At 46.9% G+C, this 23113-nt stretch overlaps 13 non-coding genes and 2 pseudogenes across 13 annotated transcripts; all 15 read right to left on the minus strand.

The window, feature by feature from the left end:
• Window positions 1-551: 551 nt before the first annotated feature.
• LOC142283393 (U2 spliceosomal RNA) lies at window positions 552-742 on the minus strand. The gene has a single exon (XR_012745052.1). It is a non-coding gene; the product is annotated as a U2 spliceosomal RNA (small nuclear RNA).
• A 1387-nt stretch (window positions 743-2129) lies between these two features.
• LOC142283394 (U2 spliceosomal RNA) lies at window positions 2130-2320 on the minus strand. The gene has a single exon (XR_012745053.1). It is a non-coding gene; the product is annotated as a U2 spliceosomal RNA (small nuclear RNA).
• A 1387-nt stretch (window positions 2321-3707) lies between these two features.
• On the minus strand, window positions 3708-3898 carry LOC142283395 (U2 spliceosomal RNA). The gene has a single exon (XR_012745054.1). It is a non-coding gene; the product is annotated as a U2 spliceosomal RNA (small nuclear RNA).
• A 1387-nt stretch (window positions 3899-5285) lies between these two features.
• On the minus strand, window positions 5286-5476 carry LOC142283396 (U2 spliceosomal RNA). The gene has a single exon (XR_012745055.1). It is a non-coding gene; the product is annotated as a U2 spliceosomal RNA (small nuclear RNA).
• A 1387-nt stretch (window positions 5477-6863) lies between these two features.
• On the minus strand, window positions 6864-7070 carry LOC142283362 (U2 spliceosomal RNA; annotated as a pseudogene).
• Window positions 7071-8733: 1663 nt separating this feature from the next.
• Window positions 8734-8837, minus strand: LOC142283371 (U2 spliceosomal RNA; annotated as a pseudogene).
• Window positions 8838-10224: 1387 nt separating this feature from the next.
• On the minus strand, window positions 10225-10415 carry LOC142283398 (U2 spliceosomal RNA). The gene has a single exon (XR_012745056.1). It is a non-coding gene; the product is annotated as a U2 spliceosomal RNA (small nuclear RNA).
• Window positions 10416-11802: 1387 nt separating this feature from the next.
• On the minus strand, window positions 11803-11993 carry LOC142283399 (U2 spliceosomal RNA). The gene has a single exon (XR_012745057.1). It is a non-coding gene; the product is annotated as a U2 spliceosomal RNA (small nuclear RNA).
• Window positions 11994-13380: 1387 nt separating this feature from the next.
• Window positions 13381-13571, minus strand: LOC142283400 (U2 spliceosomal RNA). The gene has a single exon (XR_012745058.1). It is a non-coding gene; the product is annotated as a U2 spliceosomal RNA (small nuclear RNA).
• Window positions 13572-14958: 1387 nt separating this feature from the next.
• On the minus strand, window positions 14959-15149 carry LOC142283401 (U2 spliceosomal RNA). The gene has a single exon (XR_012745059.1). It is a non-coding gene; the product is annotated as a U2 spliceosomal RNA (small nuclear RNA).
• Window positions 15150-16536: 1387 nt separating this feature from the next.
• LOC142283402 (U2 spliceosomal RNA) lies at window positions 16537-16727 on the minus strand. The gene has a single exon (XR_012745060.1). It is a non-coding gene; the product is annotated as a U2 spliceosomal RNA (small nuclear RNA).
• Window positions 16728-18114: 1387 nt separating this feature from the next.
• LOC142283404 (U2 spliceosomal RNA) lies at window positions 18115-18305 on the minus strand. Its single transcript, XR_012745062.1, has one exon. It is a non-coding gene; the product is annotated as a U2 spliceosomal RNA (small nuclear RNA).
• Window positions 18306-19691: 1386 nt separating this feature from the next.
• On the minus strand, window positions 19692-19883 carry LOC142283358 (U2 spliceosomal RNA). The gene has a single exon (XR_012745027.1). It is a non-coding gene; the product is annotated as a U2 spliceosomal RNA (small nuclear RNA).
• A 1387-nt stretch (window positions 19884-21270) lies between these two features.
• Window positions 21271-21461, minus strand: LOC142283405 (U2 spliceosomal RNA). Its single transcript, XR_012745063.1, has one exon. It is a non-coding gene; the product is annotated as a U2 spliceosomal RNA (small nuclear RNA).
• A 1387-nt stretch (window positions 21462-22848) lies between these two features.
• Window positions 22849-23039, minus strand: LOC142283406 (U2 spliceosomal RNA). Its single transcript, XR_012745064.1, has one exon. It is a non-coding gene; the product is annotated as a U2 spliceosomal RNA (small nuclear RNA).
• Between the last annotated feature and the right edge of the window lie 74 nt (window positions 23040-23113).

Raw genomic sequence — 23113 nt, forward strand, 5'->3', positions numbered from 1 at the left:
TGACTGTCCCCAATTGAGCTCAGAAGCTCAATGTCTATCATGACCTCTCTTTTAGAATGTCCAAGAGCAAGCAAACTATTCCTCCAGGAGAGGGCGCCAACAGACTACTAAAGAGATCATCATTACTCAAAGAAAACCCCAAAAACCAATGCATGATAGGAATAAACAGGTAACTTTCTTTGGAGTGGAAGCGGAGAGATCGCACCAGATGCCAATTCTAGATGTTATCACACCTGTGGTCACTGCAGCAGCAGGTGAATCCACTTTGTCCAAAAGGGATCTATTCCATTCAATTGCAAATGATCTAGATAAGACAGAGAACTGCAGCACGGGGACATAGCCGAGTTGGTCAGGTTGAGTGGTGATGAGTTTGCTATTTGGATGAATAAAGAAAGTCAAAAGTGTGAAAGATAAAAAACAAAAGGAGGAAGTGTGAAAAGTGAATGGGCCAAATTGAGGTGCATATGAAGACGTATGCTTTCTTCCAATTCATTAAATCGGGCTAATATGAATCAGGTGAATTGAGTTCTGCTTTTGGAAACTGGGTTAAGAAGGGGTGCACCGTTCCTGGAGGTACTGCAATACCAGGTCAATGCGTGGAGTGGACAGAGCAAGCTCTTTTTCCATCTCCCTGTTCTAAAAATCCATTTAATATATGGTCCCCAGATAGGGGACGTATCAGATATTAAACTGATAAGAACAGATACTACACTTGATCTTAGCCAAAAGGCCGAGAAGCGATAACCAGAATTGGTTTGGGCCTCGAGTGGCACCCTGGCCTATGCCGGACACATCTTAGGGAGAGAGAGCGAGAGGGAGACAAACCCACGCCTACACAAGACATTTTGTCACCCAAGCCAACCCTTGAAAAGGCTGCTTTGCAGAGCCAAAACAAGAAGAATGGTGCGTTTTGCAGCCGCCGCCCACTGCAATGAATCTGAATAACTCCTCCTTTAGGGCGCAAGCAACTCCCCTCCCCCTTGCAGTCTTTCCAATTCACGATACAAAAAGACGGACAGGACAGGTTGCCTGACTTTCCGTCACTGCCACCCTTTGCCATCCTTACCCGTAGAAAGCCCTTTCATCATCCCCAAACCCTAATCTTTTCCCTTTCCTTCCCAGCCCCCAAACCCTGCCCTCTGTACCTTTCTCACCACCCGCTTCCCTTCTCCTGTCATCCCCCTACCACCCGGGAAAAAAAGAGATTGCCCCCTCCTTCCACTAGCCCACCCTCCCACCCAAAGAACAACTTCTTCTGCGCAGCTTGTTTTCTAGGCAGCAGCGCTATTGTGATGTCATCGGGGGGCATTGTGACAAGCCGCCAGTGTTCCGTCTCTTCATGTTGTGCACAGTTCAAACGGAAAATACATCAACAGGCAGACTACAGAAAAGCTTACTATCAAAGGTTAGAGGGGGGCTTTCTCAGAGGGCTTTTTACAGTTTTTCTATTCCCAATTAGCCGTTTAAGTGTACTTATTGAAAGTAGTAATTCTTTCATAGGCCGCCCTTTCTTAGTATTTGACGTTCCTTATATTGCGGTATGAGGCTTCGCAGTAGGTTGCAAACATTCATCACCCATGACTGTCCCCAATTGAGCTCAGAAGCTCAATGTCTATCATGACCTCTCTTTTAGAATGTCCAAGAGCAAGCAAACTATTCCTCCAGGAGAGGGCGCCAACAGACTACTAAAGAGATCATCATTACTCAAAGAAAACCCCAAAAACCAATGCATGATAGGAATAAACAGGTAACTTTCTTTGGAGTGGAAGCGGAGAGATCGCACCAGATGCCAATTCTAGATGTTATCACACCTGTGGTCACTGCAGCAGCAGGTGAATCCACTTTGTCCAAAAGGGATCTATTCCATTCAATTGCAAATGATCTAGATAAGACAGAGAACTGCAGCACGGGGACATAGCCGAGTTGGTCAGGTTGAGTGGTGATGAGTTTGCTATTTGGATGAATAAAGAAAGTCAAAAGTGTGAAAGATAAAAAACAAAAGGAGGAAGTGTGAAAAGTGAATGGGCCAAATTGAGGTGCATATGAAGACGTATGCTTTCTTCCAATTCATTAAATCGGGCTAATATGAATCAGGTGAATTGAGTTCTGCTTTTGGAAACTGGGTTAAGAAGGGGTGCACCGTTCCTGGAGGTACTGCAATACCAGGTCAATGCGTGGAGTGGACAGAGCAAGCTCTTTTTCCATCTCCCTGTTCTAAAAATCCATTTAATATATGGTCCCCAGATAGGGGACGTATCAGATATTAAACTGATAAGAACAGATACTACACTTGATCTTAGCCAAAAGGCCGAGAAGCGATAACCAGAATTGGTTTGGGCCTCGAGTGGCACCCTGGCCTATGCCGGACACATCTTAGGGAGAGAGAGCGAGAGGGAGACAAACCCACGCCTACACAAGACATTTTGTCACCCAAGCCAACCCTTGAAAAGGCTGCTTTGCAGAGCCAAAACAAGAAGAATGGTGCGTTTTGCAGCCGCCGCCCACTGCAATGAATCTGAATAACTCCTCCTTTAGGGCGCAAGCAACTCCCCTCCCCCTTGCAGTCTTTCCAATTCACGATACAAAAAGACGGACAGGACAGGTTGCCTGACTTTCCGTCACTGCCACCCTTTGCCATCCTTACCCGTAGAAAGCCCTTTCATCATCCCCAAACCCTAATCTTTTCCCTTTCCTTCCCAGCCCCCAAACCCTGCCCTCTGTACCTTTCTCACCACCCGCTTCCCTTCTCCTGTCATCCCCCTACCACCCGGGAAAAAAAGAGATTGCCCCCTCCTTCCACTAGCCCACCCTCCCACCCAAAGAACAACTTCTTCTGCGCAGCTTGTTTTCTAGGCAGCAGCGCTATTGTGATGTCATCGGGGGGCATTGTGACAAGCCGCCAGTGTTCCGTCTCTTCATGTTGTGCACAGTTCAAACGGAAAATACATCAACAGGCAGACTACAGAAAAGCTTACTATCAAAGGTTAGAGGGGGGCTTTCTCAGAGGGCTTTTTACAGTTTTTCTATTCCCAATTAGCCGTTTAAGTGTACTTATTGAAAGTAGTAATTCTTTCATAGGCCGCCCTTTCTTAGTATTTGACGTTCCTTATATTGCGGTATGAGGCTTCGCAGTAGGTTGCAAACATTCATCACCCATGACTGTCCCCAATTGAGCTCAGAAGCTCAATGTCTATCATGACCTCTCTTTTAGAATGTCCAAGAGCAAGCAAACTATTCCTCCAGGAGAGGGCGCCAACAGACTACTAAAGAGATCATCATTACTCAAAGAAAACCCCAAAAACCAATGCATGATAGGAATAAACAGGTAACTTTCTTTGGAGTGGAAGCGGAGAGATCGCACCAGATGCCAATTCTAGATGTTATCACACCTGTGGTCACTGCAGCAGCAGGTGAATCCACTTTGTCCAAAAGGGATCTATTCCATTCAATTGCAAATGATCTAGATAAGACAGAGAACTGCAGCACGGGGACATAGCCGAGTTGGTCAGGTTGAGTGGTGATGAGTTTGCTATTTGGATGAATAAAGAAAGTCAAAAGTGTGAAAGATAAAAAACAAAAGGAGGAAGTGTGAAAAGTGAATGGGCCAAATTGAGGTGCATATGAAGACGTATGCTTTCTTCCAATTCATTAAATCGGGCTAATATGAATCAGGTGAATTGAGTTCTGCTTTTGGAAACTGGGTTAAGAAGGGGTGCACCGTTCCTGGAGGTACTGCAATACCAGGTCAATGCGTGGAGTGGACAGAGCAAGCTCTTTTTCCATCTCCCTGTTCTAAAAATCCATTTAATATATGGTCCCCAGATAGGGGACGTATCAGATATTAAACTGATAAGAACAGATACTACACTTGATCTTAGCCAAAAGGCCGAGAAGCGATAACCAGAATTGGTTTGGGCCTCGAGTGGCACCCTGGCCTATGCCGGACACATCTTAGGGAGAGAGAGCGAGAGGGAGACAAACCCACGCCTACACAAGACATTTTGTCACCCAAGCCAACCCTTGAAAAGGCTGCTTTGCAGAGCCAAAACAAGAAGAATGGTGCGTTTTGCAGCCGCCGCCCACTGCAATGAATCTGAATAACTCCTCCTTTAGGGCGCAAGCAACTCCCCTCCCCCTTGCAGTCTTTCCAATTCACGATACAAAAAGACGGACAGGACAGGTTGCCTGACTTTCCGTCACTGCCACCCTTTGCCATCCTTACCCGTAGAAAGCCCTTTCATCATCCCCAAACCCTAATCTTTTCCCTTTCCTTCCCAGCCCCCAAACCCTGCCCTCTGTACCTTTCTCACCACCCGCTTCCCTTCTCCTGTCATCCCCCTACCACCCGGGAAAAAAAGAGATTGCCCCCTCCTTCCACTAGCCCACCCTCCCACCCAAAGAACAACTTCTTCTGCGCAGCTTGTTTTCTAGGCAGCAGCGCTATTGTGATGTCATCGGGGGGCATTGTGACAAGCCGCCAGTGTTCCGTCTCTTCATGTTGTGCACAGTTCAAACGGAAAATACATCAACAGGCAGACTACAGAAAAGCTTACTATCAAAGGTTAGAGGGGGGCTTTCTCAGAGGGCTTTTTACAGTTTTTCTATTCCCAATTAGCCGTTTAAGTGTACTTATTGAAAGTAGTAATTCTTTCATAGGCCGCCCTTTCTTAGTATTTGACGTTCCTTATATTGCGGTATGAGGCTTCGCAGTAGGTTGCAAACATTCATCACCCATGACTGTCCCCAATTGAGCTCAGAAGCTCAATGTCTATCATGACCTCTCTTTTAGAATGTCCAAGAGCAAGCAAACTATTCCTCCAGGAGAGGGCGCCAACAGACTACTAAAGAGATCATCATTACTCAAAGAAAACCCCAAAAACCAATGCATGATAGGAATAAACAGGTAACTTTCTTTGGAGTGGAAGCGGAGAGATCGCACCAGATGCCAATTCTAGATGTTATCACACCTGTGGTCACTGCAGCAGCAGGTGAATCCACTTTGTCCAAAAGGGATCTATTCCATTCAATTGCAAATGATCTAGATAAGACAGAGAACTGCAGCACGGGGACATAGCCGAGTTGGTCAGGTTGAGTGGTGATGAGTTTGCTATTTGGATGAATAAAGAAAGTCAAAAGTGTGAAAGATAAAAAACAAAAGGAGGAAGTGTGAAAAGTGAATGGGCCAAATTGAGGTGCATATGAAGACGTATGCTTTCTTCCAATTCATTAAATCGGGCTAATATGAATCAGGTGAATTGAGTTCTGCTTTTGGAAACTGGGTTAAGAAGGGGTGCACCGTTCCTGGAGGTACTGCAATACCAGGTCAATGCGTGGAGTGGACAGAGCAAGCTCTTTTTCCATCTCCCTGTTCTAAAAATCCATTTAATATATGGTCCCCAGATAGGGGACGTATCAGATATTAAACTGATAAGAACAGATACTACACTTGATCTTAGCCAAAAGGCCGAGAAGCGATAACCAGAATTGGTTTGGGCCTCGAGTGGCACCCTGGCCTATGCCGGACACATCTTAGGGAGAGAGAGCGAGAGGGAGACAAACCCACGCCTACACAAGACATTTTGTCACCCAAGCCAACCCTTGAAAAGGCTGCTTTGCAGAGCCAAAACAAGAAGAATGGTGCGTTTTGCAGCCGCCGCCCACTGCAATGAATCTGAATAACTCCTCCTTTAGGGCGCAAGCAACTCCCCTCCCCCTTGCAGTCTTTCCAATTCACGATACAAAAAGACGGACAGGACAGGTTGCCTGACTTTCCGTCACTGCCACCCTTTGCCATCCTTACCCGTAGAAAGCCCTTTCATCATCCCCAAACCCTAATCTTTTCCCTTTCCTTCCCAGCCCCCAAACCCTGCCCTCTGTACCTTTCTCACCACCCGCTTCCCTTCTCCTGTCATCCCCCTACCACCCGGGAAAAAAAGAGATTGCCCCCTCCTTCCACTAGCCCACCCTCCCACCCAAAGAACAACTTCTTCTGCGCAGCTTGTTTTCTAGGCAGCAGCGCTATTGTGATGTCATCGGGGGGCATTGTGACAAGCCGCCAGTGTTCCGTCTCTTCATGTTGTGCACAGTTCAAACGGAAAATACATCAACAGGCAGACTACAGAAAAGCTTACTATCAAAGGTTAGAGGGGGGCTTTCTCAGAGGGCTTTTTACAGTTTTTCTATTCCCAATTAGCCGTTTAAGTGTACTTATTGAAAGTAGTAATTCTTTCATAGGCCGCCCTTTCTTAGTATTTGACGTTCCTTATATTGCGGTATGAGGCTTCGCAGTAGGTTGCAAACATTCATCACCCATGACTGTCCCCAATTGAGCTCAGAAGCTCAATGTCTATCATGACCTCTCTTTTAGAATGTCCAAGAGCAAGCAAACTATTCCTCCAGGAGAGGGCGCCAACAGACTACTAAAGAGATCATCATTACTCAAAGAAAACCCCAAAAACCAATGCATGATAGGAATAAACAGGTAACTTTCTTTGGAGTGGAAGCGGAGAGATCGCACCAGATGCCAATTCTAGATGTTATCACACCTGTGGTCACTGCAGCAGCAGGTGAATCCACTTTGTCCAAAAGGGATCTATTCCATTCAATTGCAAATGATCTAGATAAGACAGAGAACTGCAGCACGGGGACATAGCCGAGTTGGTCAGGTTGAGTGGTGATGAGTTTGCTATTTGGATGAATAAAGAAAGTCAAAAGTGTGAAAGATAAAAAACAAAAGGAGGAAGTGTGAAAAGTGAATGGGCCAAATTGAGGTGCATATGAAGACGTATGCTTTCTTCCAATTCATTAAATCGGGCTAATATGAATCAGGTGAATTGAGTTCTGCTTTTGGAAACTGGGTTAAGAAGGGGTGCACCGTTCCTGGAGGTACTGCAATACCAGGTCAATGCGTGGAGTGGACAGAGCAAGCTCTTTTTCCATCTCCCTGTTCTAAAAATCCATTTAATATATGGTCCCCAGATAGGGGACGTATCAGATATTAAACTGATAAGAACAGATTTTTTTTGATTTAACAGCATCTTTATTATCATGCACTACTCACAAAAAGGTAACAAACCGTGTACAGTGCCGCAGCCCCGTACACACAGAAATATACAATCCTTCTTACATAGCCATAGAGTACGACGCACTAAACTATACATCACGCTCCTATGCTTATCCATAACACTCAAGCTGAAAGAAAAAGTTAGACAATAAATAACGACGAACCGGCGATTGGGGGATGGGGGTAGGGGAAAAGGGGGATAGGGTGGGGAAATCACAGGCCCGAAGCTTTATTGAAAGACGCACATAACGGGAAAAGGAGGGAGGGGGCATGGAAGAGGTCTAAACCTCCTCCTCGGCGCTGTCGTCTGGACTGTCCATGATGGAATAGTCTCTGAGCAGGCTGTGGATCAGCCTGCGGCAATCCTGGATAGACATCCTCTCCCTCTTCAAGATGAGCCGGTTCCTGGCGACCCAAATAGCGTCCTTAAAGCAGTTCATAAGGCGCCAAGCCTCCTGGATGGCTCCAACGGTGTGAGTCCCAGGGAAGAGTCCATAAAGTACGGAATGGTACGATAGGCTCCCTCTGGGGACGGAGTTCCTCAGGTCATCCTCCAGGGCAACCAACAGGCGCTGTGCGAAACGGCAGTCCCAAAAGGCGTGCAGCGATGTTTCCTCCACGAAGGGGCACCTTGGGCAGTACCGGGTTTTGCACAGGTTCCGGGCGTGCATGAATGACCGGACGGGCAGTCCGCCCTGTATCGCCATCCATGACAAGTCCTTGTGCCCGTTGGTCAATCCAGCCGATGACACGTTTGTCCAAACAGTCTCCAGTGTGTCGTGATGAAGTCCTGGAATGTTCTCCATTTCGTCCTTGGCTCTGATGAGTTTGTGGATAGTCTTTGGCTTCCACAAATCAGGCTTGAGTCCCTCCAGTTGGTGTTCCCTCACAAACCGAACCACGTCTCCGTAGAACCATGGCGCCGTCCAGTTGTAGGGGAAGGAGCTGTCCCACTTGTCCCAGCCTAACCGTCTCCAAAGGGGGAGCAGGAAGAAGCGAGACATGGACCCACCCGCGGAACCTCTCTTGACTCGCAGAGTTCGGCGAACGCAGTCACATACGAAGGAGGATCGCAGGAGGGTGGGGATATCGGGTACGCCCTTTCCACCCTTGCGAGGATCCTTGTACATGATGCTCCGCTTTACTCTGTCCATCTTGGATCCCCAGACAAAACGAAACACCGTCCTGGTAATGGCCCTGCACACGGTGGCAAGGGGGGGCCAGGCCTGGGCCGTGTACTGCAGCACGGGCAGTACCTCGTTACGCAGGACCAGTGCTTTGCCCTCACAGGTGAGGCGTCTGAGGCTCCACAGACCGATCCGTTGGGTGATCTTGGTCAAGCGTTCCTCCCAGGACTTGAGGGCTGCTCCTTCCTTCCCGAACCACACTCCAAGAACCTTGATGAAATCCGGCTGGATGCTGAAAGGGAAGGGGGCGGAAGAGGCCGGCTGCCAGTCCCCGAAGAGCATGGCTTCCGACTTCCCGCAGTTGACTTTGGCTCCCGAAGCCCGTCCGAAGGTCTCACAGGTCTGGACGAGGGTGTCGACTGAGCGCCGGTCCGCGCAGAAGACGGTCACGTCGTCCATGTAGAGCGAGCACTTGACCTCGAAGCGTTCTGGTCCTGGTGCGGTGATCCCTCTGATCTCTCCATTCCGCCGGATAGCCTCTGCAAAGAGTTCTATAACACAAACAAAAAGAAGAGGTGACAGAGGACAGCCTTGTCTGACAAGAACAGATACTACACTTGATCTTAGCCAAAAGGCCGAGAAGCGATAACCAGAATTGGTTTGGGCCTCGAGTGGCACCCTGGCCTATGCCGGACACATCTTAGGGAGAGAGAGCGAGAGGGAGACAAACCCACGCCTACACAAGACATTTTGTCACCCAAGCCAACCCTTGAAAAGGCTGCTTTGCAGAGCCAAAACAAGAAGAATGGTGCGTTTTGCAGCCGCCGCCCACTGCAATGAATCTGAATAACTCCTCCTTTAGGGCGCAAGCAACTCCCCTCCCCCTTGCAGTCTTTCCAATTCACGATACAAAAAGACGGACAGGACAGGTTGCCTGACTTTCCGTCACTGCCACCCTTTGCCATCCTTACCCGTAGAAAGCCCTTTCATCATCCCCAAACCCTAATCTTTTCCCTTTCCTTCCCAGCCCCCAAACCCTGCCCTCTGTACCTTTCTCACCACCCGCTTCCCTTCTCCTGTCATCCCCCTACCACCCGGGAAAAAAAGAGATTGCCCCCTCCTTCCACTAGCCCACCCTCCCACCCAAAGAACAACTTCTTCTGCGCAGCTTGTTTTCTAGGCAGCAGCGCTATTGTGATGTCATCGGGGGGCATTGTGACAAGCCGCCAGTGTTCCGTCTCTTCATGTTGTGCACAGTTCAAACGGAAAATACATCAACAGGCAGACTACAGAAAAGCTTACTATCAAAGGTTAGAGGGGGGCTTTCTCAGAGGGCTTTTTACAGTTTTTCTATTCCCAATTAGCCGTTTAAGTGTACTTATTGAAAGTAGTAATTCTTTCATAGGCCGCCCTTTCTTAGTATTTGACGTTCCTTATATTGCGGTATGAGGCTTCGCAGTAGGTTGCAAACATTCATCACCCATGACTGTCCCCAATTGAGCTCAGAAGCTCAATGTCTATCATGACCTCTCTTTTAGAATGTCCAAGAGCAAGCAAACTATTCCTCCAGGAGAGGGCGCCAACAGACTACTAAAGAGATCATCATTACTCAAAGAAAACCCCAAAAACCAATGCATGATAGGAATAAACAGGTAACTTTCTTTGGAGTGGAAGCGGAGAGATCGCACCAGATGCCAATTCTAGATGTTATCACACCTGTGGTCACTGCAGCAGCAGGTGAATCCACTTTGTCCAAAAGGGATCTATTCCATTCAATTGCAAATGATCTAGATAAGACAGAGAACTGCAGCACGGGGACATAGCCGAGTTGGTCAGGTTGAGTGGTGATGAGTTTGCTATTTGGATGAATAAAGAAAGTCAAAAGTGTGAAAGATAAAAAACAAAAGGAGGAAGTGTGAAAAGTGAATGGGCCAAATTGAGGTGCATATGAAGACGTATGCTTTCTTCCAATTCATTAAATCGGGCTAATATGAATCAGGTGAATTGAGTTCTGCTTTTGGAAACTGGGTTAAGAAGGGGTGCACCGTTCCTGGAGGTACTGCAATACCAGGTCAATGCGTGGAGTGGACAGAGCAAGCTCTTTTTCCATCTCCCTGTTCTAAAAATCCATTTAATATATGGTCCCCAGATAGGGGACGTATCAGATATTAAACTGATAAGAACAGATACTACACTTGATCTTAGCCAAAAGGCCGAGAAGCGATAACCAGAATTGGTTTGGGCCTCGAGTGGCACCCTGGCCTATGCCGGACACATCTTAGGGAGAGAGAGCGAGAGGGAGACAAACCCACGCCTACACAAGACATTTTGTCACCCAAGCCAACCCTTGAAAAGGCTGCTTTGCAGAGCCAAAACAAGAAGAATGGTGCGTTTTGCAGCCGCCGCCCACTGCAATGAATCTGAATAACTCCTCCTTTAGGGCGCAAGCAACTCCCCTCCCCCTTGCAGTCTTTCCAATTCACGATACAAAAAGACGGACAGGACAGGTTGCCTGACTTTCCGTCACTGCCACCCTTTGCCATCCTTACCCGTAGAAAGCCCTTTCATCATCCCCAAACCCTAATCTTTTCCCTTTCCTTCCCAGCCCCCAAACCCTGCCCTCTGTACCTTTCTCACCACCCGCTTCCCTTCTCCTGTCATCCCCCTACCACCCGGGAAAAAAAGAGATTGCCCCCTCCTTCCACTAGCCCACCCTCCCACCCAAAGAACAACTTCTTCTGCGCAGCTTGTTTTCTAGGCAGCAGCGCTATTGTGATGTCATCGGGGGGCATTGTGACAAGCCGCCAGTGTTCCGTCTCTTCATGTTGTGCACAGTTCAAACGGAAAATACATCAACAGGCAGACTACAGAAAAGCTTACTATCAAAGGTTAGAGGGGGGCTTTCTCAGAGGGCTTTTTACAGTTTTTCTATTCCCAATTAGCCGTTTAAGTGTACTTATTGAAAGTAGTAATTCTTTCATAGGCCGCCCTTTCTTAGTATTTGACGTTCCTTATATTGCGGTATGAGGCTTCGCAGTAGGTTGCAAACATTCATCACCCATGACTGTCCCCAATTGAGCTCAGAAGCTCAATGTCTATCATGACCTCTCTTTTAGAATGTCCAAGAGCAAGCAAACTATTCCTCCAGGAGAGGGCGCCAACAGACTACTAAAGAGATCATCATTACTCAAAGAAAACCCCAAAAACCAATGCATGATAGGAATAAACAGGTAACTTTCTTTGGAGTGGAAGCGGAGAGATCGCACCAGATGCCAATTCTAGATGTTATCACACCTGTGGTCACTGCAGCAGCAGGTGAATCCACTTTGTCCAAAAGGGATCTATTCCATTCAATTGCAAATGATCTAGATAAGACAGAGAACTGCAGCACGGGGACATAGCCGAGTTGGTCAGGTTGAGTGGTGATGAGTTTGCTATTTGGATGAATAAAGAAAGTCAAAAGTGTGAAAGATAAAAAACAAAAGGAGGAAGTGTGAAAAGTGAATGGGCCAAATTGAGGTGCATATGAAGACGTATGCTTTCTTCCAATTCATTAAATCGGGCTAATATGAATCAGGTGAATTGAGTTCTGCTTTTGGAAACTGGGTTAAGAAGGGGTGCACCGTTCCTGGAGGTACTGCAATACCAGGTCAATGCGTGGAGTGGACAGAGCAAGCTCTTTTTCCATCTCCCTGTTCTAAAAATCCATTTAATATATGGTCCCCAGATAGGGGACGTATCAGATATTAAACTGATAAGAACAGATACTACACTTGATCTTAGCCAAAAGGCCGAGAAGCGATAACCAGAATTGGTTTGGGCCTCGAGTGGCACCCTGGCCTATGCCGGACACATCTTAGGGAGAGAGAGCGAGAGGGAGACAAACCCACGCCTACACAAGACATTTTGTCACCCAAGCCAACCCTTGAAAAGGCTGCTTTGCAGAGCCAAAACAAGAAGAATGGTGCGTTTTGCAGCCGCCGCCCACTGCAATGAATCTGAATAACTCCTCCTTTAGGGCGCAAGCAACTCCCCTCCCCCTTGCAGTCTTTCCAATTCACGATACAAAAAGACGGACAGGACAGGTTGCCTGACTTTCCGTCACTGCCACCCTTTGCCATCCTTACCCGTAGAAAGCCCTTTCATCATCCCCAAACCCTAATCTTTTCCCTTTCCTTCCCAGCCCCCAAACCCTGCCCTCTGTACCTTTCTCACCACCCGCTTCCCTTCTCCTGTCATCCCCCTACCACCCGGGAAAAAAAGAGATTGCCCCCTCCTTCCACTAGCCCACCCTCCCACCCAAAGAACAACTTCTTCTGCGCAGCTTGTTTTCTAGGCAGCAGCGCTATTGTGATGTCATCGGGGGGCATTGTGACAAGCCGCCAGTGTTCCGTCTCTTCATGTTGTGCACAGTTCAAACGGAAAATACATCAACAGGCAGACTACAGAAAAGCTTACTATCAAAGGTTAGAGGGGGGCTTTCTCAGAGGGCTTTTTACAGTTTTTCTATTCCCAATTAGCCGTTTAAGTGTACTTATTGAAAGTAGTAATTCTTTCATAGGCCGCCCTTTCTTAGTATTTGACGTTCCTTATATTGCGGTATGAGGCTTCGCAGTAGGTTGCAAACATTCATCACCCATGACTGTCCCCAATTGAGCTCAGAAGCTCAATGTCTATCATGACCTCTCTTTTAGAATGTCCAAGAGCAAGCAAACTATTCCTCCAGGAGAGGGCGCCAACAGACTACTAAAGAGATCATCATTACTCAAAGAAAACCCCAAAAACCAATGCATGATAGGAATAAACAGGTAACTTTCTTTGGAGTGGAAGCGGAGAGATCGCACCAGATGCCAATTCTAGATGTTATCACACCTGTGGTCACTGCAGCAGCAGGTGAATCCACTTTGTCCAAAAGGGATCTATTCCATTCAATTGCAAATGATCTAGATAAGACAGAGAACTGCAGCACGGGGACATAGCCGAGTTGGTCAGGTTGAGTGGTGATGAGTTTGCTATTTGGATGAATAAAGAAAGTCAAAAGTGTGAAAGATAAAAAACAAAAGGAGGAAGTGTGAAAAGTGAATGGGCCAAATTGAGGTGCATATGAAGACGTATGCTTTCTTCCAATTCATTAAATCGGGCTAATATGAATCAGGTGAATTGAGTTCTGCTTTTGGAAACTGGGTTAAGAAGGGGTGCACCGTTCCTGGAGGTACTGCAATACCAGGTCAATGCGTGGAGTGGACAGAGCAAGCTCTTTTTCCATCTCCCTGTTCTAAAAATCCATTTAATATATGGTCCCCAGATAGGGGACGTATCAGATATTAAACTGATAAGAACAGATACTACACTTGATCTTAGCCAAAAGGCCGAGAAGCGATAACCAGAATTGGTTTGGGCCTCGAGTGGCACCCTGGCCTATGCCGGACACATCTTAGGGAGAGAGAGCGAGAGGGAGACAAACCCACGCCTACACAAGACATTTTGTCACCCAAGCCAACCCTTGAAAAGGCTGCTTTGCAGAGCCAAAACAAGAAGAATGGTGCGTTTTGCAGCCGCCGCCCACTGCAATGAATCTGAATAACTCCTCCTTTAGGGCGCAAGCAACTCCCCTCCCCCTTGCAGTCTTTCCAATTCACGATACAAAAAGACGGACAGGACAGGTTGCCTGACTTTCCGTCACTGCCACCCTTTGCCATCCTTACCCGTAGAAAGCCCTTTCATCATCCCCAAACCCTAATCTTTTCCCTTTCCTTCCCAGCCCCCAAACCCTGCCCTCTGTACCTTTCTCACCACCCGCTTCCCTTCTCCTGTCATCCCCCTACCACCCGGGAAAAAAAGAGATTGCCCCCTCCTTCCACTAGCCCACCCTCCCACCCAAAGAACAACTTCTTCTGCGCAGCTTGTTTTCTAGGCAGCAGCGCTATTGTGATGTCATCGGGGGGCATTGTGACAAGCCGCCAGTGTTCCGTCTCTTCATGTTGTGCACAGTTCAAACGGAAAATACATCAACAGGCAGACTACAGAAAAGCTTACTATCAAAGGTTAGAGGGGGGCTTTCTCAGAGGGCTTTTTACAGTTTTTCTATTCCCAATTAGCCGTTTAAGTGTACTTATTGAAAGTAGTAATTCTTTCATAGGCCGCCCTTTCTTAGTATTTGACGTTCCTTATATTGCGGTATGAGGCTTCGCAGTAGGTTGCAAACATTCATCACCCATGACTGTCCCCAATTGAGCTCAGAAGCTCAATGTCTATCATGACCTCTCTTTTAGAATGTCCAAGAGCAAGCAAACTATTCCTCCAGGAGAGGGCGCCAACAGACTACTAAAGAGATCATCATTACTCAAAGAAAACCCCAAAAACCAATGCATGATAGGAATAAACAGGTAACTTTCTTTGGAGTGGAAGCGGAGAGATCGCACCAGATGCCAATTCTAGATGTTATCACACCTGTGGTCACTGCAGCAGCAGGTGAATCCACTTTGTCCAAAAGGGATCTATTCCATTCAATTGCAAATGATCTAGATAAGACAGAGAACTGCAGCACGGGGACATAGCCGAGTTGGTCAGGTTGAGTGGTGATGAGTTTGCTATTTGGATGAATAAAGAAAGTCAAAAGTGTGAAAGATAAAAAACAAAAGGAGGAAGTGTGAAAAGTGAATGGGCCAAATTGAGGTGCATATGAAGACGTATGCTTTCTTCCAATTCATTAAATCGGGCTAATATGAATCAGGTGAATTGAGTTCTGCTTTTGGAAACTGGGTTAAGAAGGGGTGCACCGTTCCTGGAGGTACTGCAATACCAGGTCAATGCGTGGAGTGGACAGAGCAAGCTCTTTTTCCATCTCCCTGTTCTAAAAATCCATTTAATATATGGTCCCCAGATAGGGGACGTATCAGATATTAAACTGATAAGAACAGATACTACACTTGATCTTAGCCAAAAGGCCGAGAAGCGATAACCAGAATTGGTTTGGGCCTCGAGTGGCACCCTGGCCTATGCCGGACACATCTTAGGGAGAGAGAGCGAGAGGGAGACAAACCCACGCCTACACAAGACATTTTGTCACCCAAGCCAACCCTTGAAAAGGCTGCTTTGCAGAGCCAAAACAAGAAGAATGGTGCGTTTTGCAGCCGCCGCCCACTGCAATGAATCTGAATAACTCCTCCTTTAGGGCGCAAGCAACTCCCCTCCCCCTTGCAGTCTTTCCAATTCACGATACAAAAAGACGGACAGGACAGGTTGCCTGACTTTCCGTCACTGCCACCCTTTGCCATCCTTACCCGTAGAAAGCCCTTTCATCATCCCCAAACCCTAATCTTTTCCCTTTCCTTCCCAGCCCCCAAACCCTGCCCTCTGTACCTTTCTCACCACCCGCTTCCCTTCTCCTGTCATCCCCCTACCACCCGGGAAAAAAAGAGATTGCCCCCTCCTTCCACTAGCCCACCCTCCCACCCAAAGAACAACTTCTTCTGCGCAGCTTGTTTTCTAGGCAGCAGCGCTATTGTGATGTCATCGGGGGGCATTGTGACAAGCCGCCAGTGTTCCGTCTCTTCATGTTGTGCACAGTTCAAACGGAAAATACATCAACAGGCAGACTACAGAAAAGCTTACTATCAAAGGTTAGAGGGGGGCTTTCTCAGAGGGCTTTTTACAGTTTTTCTATTCCCAATTAGCCGTTTAAGTGTACTTATTGAAAGTAGTAATTCTTTCATAGGCCGCCCTTTCTTAGTATTTGACGTTCCTTATATTGCGGTATGAGGCTTCGCAGTAGGTTGCAAACATTCATCACCCATGACTGTCCCCAATTGAGCTCAGAAGCTCAATGTCTATCATGACCTCTCTTTTAGAATGTCCAAGAGCAAGCAAACTATTCCTCCAGGAGAGGGCGCCAACAGACTACTAAAGAGATCATCATTACTCAAAGAAAACCCCAAAAACCAATGCATGATAGGAATAAACAGGTAACTTTCTTTGGAGTGGAAGCGGAGAGATCGCACCAGATGCCAATTCTAGATGTTATCACACCTGTGGTCACTGCAGCAGCAGGTGAATCCACTTTGTCCAAAAGGGATCTATTCCATTCAATTGCAAATGATCTAGATAAGACAGAGAACTGCAGCACGGGGACATAGCCGAGTTGGTCAGGTTGAGTGGTGATGAGTTTGCTATTTGGATGAATAAAGAAAGTCAAAAGTGTGAAAGATAAAAAACAAAAGGAGGAAGTGTGAAAAGTGAATGGGCCAAATTGAGGTGCATATGAAGACGTATGCTTTCTTCCAATTCATTAAATCGGGCTAATATGAATCAGGTGAATTGAGTTCTGCTTTTGGAAACTGGGTTAAGAAGGGGTGCACCGTTCCTGGAGGTACTGCAATACCAGGTCAATGCGTGGAGTGGACAGAGCAAGCTCTTTTTCCATCTCCCTGTTCTAAAAATCCATTTAATATATGGTCCCCAGATAGGGGACGTATCAGATATTAAACTGATAAGAACAGATACTACACTTGATCTTAGCCAAAAGGCCGAGAAGCGATAACCAGAATTGGTTTGGGCCTCGAGTGGCACCCTGGCCTATGCCGGACACATCTTAGGGAGAGAGAGCGAGAGGGAGACAAACCCACGCCTACACAAGACATTTTGTCACCCAAGCCAACCCTTGAAAAGGCTGCTTTGCAGAGCCAAAACAAGAAGAATGGTGCGTTTTGCAGCCGCCGCCCACTGCAATGAATCTGAATAACTCCTCCTTTAGGGCGCAAGCAACTCCCCTCCCCCTTGCAGTCTTTCCAATTCACGATACAAAAAGACGGACAGGACAGGTTGCCTGACTTTCCGTCACTGCCACCCTTTGCCATCCTTACCCGTAGAAAGCCCTTTCATCATCCCCAAACCCTAATCTTTTCCCTTTCCTTCCCAGCCCCCAAACCCTGCCCTCTGTACCTTTCTCACCACCCGCTTCCCTTCTCCTGTCATCCCCCTACCACCCGGGAAAAAAAGAGATTGCCCCCTCCTTCCACTAGCCCACCCTCCCACCCAAAGAACAACTTCTTCTGCGCAGCTTGTTTTCTAGGCAGCAGCGCTATTGTGATGTCATCGGGGGGCATTGTGACAAGCCGCCAGTGTTCCGTCTCTTCATGTTGTGCACAGTTCAAACGGAAAATACATCAACAGGCAGACTACAGAAAAGCTTACTATCAAAGGTTAGAGGGGGGCTTTCTCAGAGGGCTTTTTACAGTTTTTCTATTCCCAATTAGCCGTTTAAGTGTACTTATTGAAAGTAGTAATTCTTTCATAGGCCGCCCTTTCTTAGTATTTGACGTTCCTTATATTGCGGTATGAGGCTTCGCAGTAGGTTGCAAACATTCATCACCCATGACTGTCCCCAATTGAGCTCAGAAGCTCAATGTCTATCATGACCTCTCTTTTAGAATGTCCAAGAGCAAGCAAACTATTCCTCCAGGAGAGGGCGCCAACAGACTACTAAAGAGATCATCATTACTCAAAGAAAACCCCAAAAACCAATGCATGATAGGAATAAACAGGTAACTTTCTTTGGAGTGGAAGCGGAGAGATCGCACCAGATGCCAATTCTAGATGTTATCACACCTGTGGTCACTGCAGCAGCAGGTGAATCCACTTTGTCCAAAAGGGATCTATTCCATTCAATTGCAAATGATCTAGATAAGACAGAGAACTGCAGCACGGGGACATAGCCGAGTTGGTCAGGTTGAGTGGTGATGAGTTTGCTATTTGGATGAATAAAGAAAGTCAAAAGTGTGAAAGATAAAAAACAAAAGGAGGAAGTGTGAAAAGTGAATGGGCCAAATTGAGGTGCATATGAAGACGTATGCTTTCTTCCAATTCATTAAATCGGGCTAATATGAATCAGGTGAATTGAGTTCTGCTTTTGGAAACTGGGTTAAGAAGGGGTGCACCGTTCCTGGAGGTACTGCAATACCAGGTCAATGCGTGGAGTGGACAGAGCAAGCTCTTTTTCCATCTCCCTGTTCTAAAAATCCATTTAATATATGGTCCCCAGATAGGGGACGTATCAGATATTAAACTGATAAGAACAGATACTACACTTGATCTTAGCCAAAAGGCCGAGAAGCGATAACCAGAATTGGTTTGGGCCTCGAGTGGCACCCTGGCCTATGCCGGACACATCTTAGGGAGAGAGAGCGAGAGGGAGACAAACCCACGCCTACACAAGACATTTTGTCACCCAAGCCAACCCTTGAAAAGGCTGCTTTGCAGAGCCAAAACAAGAAGAATGGTGCGTTTTGCAGCCGCCGCCCACTGCAATGAATCTGAATAACTCCTCCTTTAGGGCGCAAGCAACTCCCCTCCCCCTTGCAGTCTTTCCAATTCACGATACAAAAAGACGGACAGGACAGGTTGCCTGACTTTCCGTCACTGCCACCCTTTGCCATCCTTACCCGTAGAAAGCCCTTTCATCATCCCAAACCCTAATCTTTTCCCTTTCCTTCCCAGCCCCCAAACCCTGCCCTCTGTACCTTTCTCACCACCCGCTTCCCTTCTCCTGTCATCCCCCTACCACCCGGGAAAAAAAGAGATTGCCCCCTCCTTCCACTAGCCCACCCTCCCACCCAAAGAACAACTTCTTCTGCGCAGCTTGTTTTCTAGGCAGCAGCGCTATTGTGATGTCATCGGGGGGCATTGTGACAAGCCGCCAGTGTTCCGTCTCTTCATGTTGTGCACAGTTCAAACGGAAAATACATCAACAGGCAGACTACAGAAAAGCTTACTATCAAAGGTTAGAGGGGGGCTTTCTCAGAGGGCTTTTTACAGTTTTTCTATTCCCAATTAGCCGTTTAAGTGTACTTATTGAAAGTAGTAATTCTTTCATAGGCCGCCCTTTCTTAGTATTTGACGTTCCTTATATTGCGGTATGAGGCTTCGCAGTAGGTTGCAAACATTCATCACCCATGGACTGTCCCCAATTGAGCTCAGAAGCTCAATGTCTATCATGACCTCTCTTTTAGAATGTCCAAGAGCAAGCAAACTATTCCTCCAGGAGAGGGCGCCAACAGACTACTAAGAGATCATCATTACTCAAAGAAAACCCCAAAAACCAATGCATGATAGGAATAAACAGGTAACTTTCTTTGGAGTGGAAGCGGAGAGATCGCACCAGATGCCAATTCTAGATGTTATCACACCTGTGGTCACTGCAGCAGCAGGTGAATCCACTTTGTCCAAAAGGGATCTATTCCATTCAATTGCAAATGATCTAGATAAGACAGAGAACTGCAGCACGGGGACATAGCCGAGTTGGTCAGGTTGAGTGGTGATGAGTTTGCTATTTGGATGAATAAAGAAAGTCAAAAGTGTGAAAGATAAAAAACAAAAGGAGGAAGTGTGAAAAGTGAATGGGCCAAATTGAGGTGCATATGAAGACGTATGCTTTCTTCCAATTCATTAAATCGGGCTAATATGAATCAGGTGAATTGAGTTCTGCTTTTGGAAACTGGGTTAAGAAGGGGTGCACCGTTCCTGGAGGTACTGCAATACCAGGTCAATGCGTGGAGTGGACAGAGCAAGCTCTTTTTCCATCTCCCTGTTCTAAAAATCCAGTTTAATATATGGTCCCCAGATAGGGGACGTATCAGATATTAAACTGATAAGAACAGATACTACACTTGATCTTAGCCAAAAGGCCGAGAAGCGATAACCAGAATTGGTTTGGGCCTCGAGTGGCACCCTGGCCTATGCCGGACACATCTTAGGGAGAGAGAGCGAGAGGGAGACAAACCCACGCCTACACAAGACATTTTGTCACCCAAGCCAACCCTTGAAAAGGCTGCTTTGCAGAGCCAAAACAAGAAGAATGGTGCGTTTTGCAGCCGCCGCCCACTGCAATGAATCTGAATAACTCCTCCTTTAGGGCGCAAGCAACTCCCCTCCCCCTTGCAGTCTTTCCAATTCACGATACAAAAAGACGGACAGGACAGGTTGCCTGACTTTCCGTCACTGCCACCCTTTGCCATCCTTACCCGTAGAAAGCCCTTTCATCATCCCCAAACCCTAATCTTTTCCCTTTCCTTCCCAGCCCCCAAACCCTGCCCTCTGTACCTTTCTCACCACCCGCTTCCCTTCTCCTGTCATCCCCCTACCACCCGGGAAAAAAAGAGATTGCCCCCTCCTTCCACTAGCCCACCCTCCCACCCAAAGAACAACTTCTTCTGCGCAGCTTGTTTTCTAGGCAGCAGCGCTATTGTGATGTCATCGGGGGGCATTGTGACAAGCCGCCAGTGTTCCGTCTCTTCATGTTGTGCACAGTTCAAACGGAAAATACATCAACAGGCAGACTACAGAAAAGCTTACTATCAAAGGTTAGAGGGGGGCTTTCTCAGAGGGCTTTTTACAGTTTTTCTATTCCCAATTAGCCGTTTAAGTGTACTTATTGAAAGTAGTAATTCTTTCATAGGCCGCCCTTTCTTAGTATTTGACGTTCCTTATATTGCGGTATGAGGCTTCGCAGTAGGTTGCAAACATTCATCACCCATGACTGTCCCCAATTGAGCTCAGAAGCTCAATGTCTATCATGACCTCTCTTTTAGAATGTCCAAGAGCAAGCAAACTATTCCTCCAGGAGAGGGCGCCAACAGACTACTAAAGAGATCATCATTACTCAAAGAAAACCCCAAAAACCAATGCATGATAGGAATAAACAGGTAACTTTCTTTGGAGTGGAAGCGGAGAGATCGCACCAGATGCCAATTCTAGATGTTATCACACCTGTGGTCACTGCAGCAGCAGGTGAATCCACTTTGTCCAAAAGGGATCTATTCCATTCAATTGCAAATGATCTAGATAAGACAGAGAACTGCAGCACGGGGACATAGCCGAGTTGGTCAGGTTGAGTGGTGATGAGTTTGCTATTTGGATGAATAAAGAAAGTCAAAAGTGTGAAAGATAAAAAACAAAAGGAGGAAGTGTGAAAAGTGAATGGGCCAAATTGAGGTGCATATGAAGACGTATGCTTTCTTCCAATTCATTAAATCGGGCTAATATGAATCAGGTGAATTGAGTTCTGCTTTTGGAAACTGGGTTAAGAAGGGGTGCACCGTTCCTGGAGGTACTGCAATACCAGGTCAATGCGTGGAGTGGACAGAGCAAGCTCTTTTTCCATCTCCCTGTTCTAAAAATCCATTTAATATATGGTCCCCAGATAGGGGACGTATCAGATATTAAACTGATAAGAACAGATACTACACTTGATCTTAGCCAAAAGGCCGAGAAGCGATAACCAGAATTGGTTTGGGCCTCGAGTGGCACCCTGGCCTATGCCGGACACATCTTAGGGAGAGAGAGCGAGAGGGAGACAAACCCACGCCTACACAAGACATTTTGTCACCCAAGCCAACCCTTGAAAAGGCTGCTTTGCAGAGCCAAAACAAGAAGAATGGTGCGTTTTGCAGCCGCCGCCCACTGCAATGAATCTGAATAACTCCTCCTTTAGGGCGCAAGCAACTCCCCTCCCCCTTGCAGTCTTTCCAATTCACGATACAAAAAGACGGACAGGACAGGTTGCCTGACTTTCCGTCACTGCCACCCTTTGCCATCCTTACCCGTAGAAAGCCCTTTCATCATCCCCAAACCCTAATCTTTTCCCTTTCCTTCCCAGCCCCCAAACCCTGCCCTCTGTACCTTTCTCACCACCCGCTTCCCTTCTCCTGTCATCCCCCTACCACCCGGGAAAAAAAGAGATTGCCCCCTCCTTCCACTAGCCCACCCTCCCACCCAAAGAACAACTTCTTCTGCGCAGCTTGTTTTCTAGGCAGCAGCGCTATTGTGATGTCATCGGGGGGCATTGTGACAAGCCGCCAGTGTTCCGTCTCTTCATGTTGTGCACAGTTCAAACGGAAAATACATCAACAGGCAGACTACAGAAAAGCTTACTATCAAAGGTTAGAGGGGGGCTTTCTCAGAGGGCTTTTTACAGTTTTTCTATTCCCAATTAGCCGTTTAAGTGTACTTATTGAAAGTAGTAATTCTTTCATAGGCCGCCCTTTCTTAGTATTTGACGTTCCTTATATTGCGGTATGAGGCTTCGCAGTAGGTTGCAAACATTCATCACCCATGACTGTCCCCAATTGAGCTCAGAAGCTCAATGTCTATCATGACCTCTCTTTTAGAATGTCCAAGAGCAAGCAAACTATTCCTCCAGGAGAGGGCGCCAACAGACTACTAAAGAGATCATCATTACTCAAAGAAAACCCCAAAAACCAATGCATGATAGGAATAAACAGGTAACTTTCTTTGGAGTGGAAGCGGAGAGATCGCACCAGATGCCAATTCTAGATGTTATCACACCTGTGGTCACTGCAGCAGCAGGTGAATCCACTTTGTCCAAAAGGGATCTATTCCATTCAATTGCAAATGATCTAGATAAGACAGAGAACTGCAGCACGGGGACATAGCCGAGTTGGTCAGGTTGAGTGGTGATGAGTTTGCTATTTGGATGAATAAAGAAAGTCAAAAGTGTGAAAGATAAAAAACAAAAGGAGGAAGTGTGAAAAGTGAATGGGCCAAATTGAGGTGCATATGAAGACGTATGCTTTCTTCCAATTCATTAAATCGGGCTAATATGAATCAGGTGAATTGAGTTCTGCTTTTGGAAACTGGGTTAAGAAGGGGTGCACCGTTCCTGGAGGTACTGCAATACCAGGTCAATGCGTGGAGTGGACAGAGCAAGCTCTTTTTCCATCTCCCTGTTCTAAAAATCCATTTAATATATGGTCCCCAGATAGGGGACGTATCAGATATTAAACTGATAAGAACAGATACTACACTTGATCTTAGCCAAAAGGCCGAGAAGCGATAACCAGAATTGGTTTGGGCCTCGAGTGGCACCCTGGCCTATGCCGGACACATCTTAGGGAGAGAGAGCGAGAGG

Source organism: Anomaloglossus baeobatrachus, unplaced genomic scaffold, assembly GCF_048569485.1.
Source record: "Anomaloglossus baeobatrachus isolate aAnoBae1 unplaced genomic scaffold, aAnoBae1.hap1 Scaffold_536, whole genome shotgun sequence".
In the NCBI taxonomy this organism is placed as follows: Eukaryota; Metazoa; Chordata; class Amphibia; order Anura; family Aromobatidae; genus Anomaloglossus; species Anomaloglossus baeobatrachus.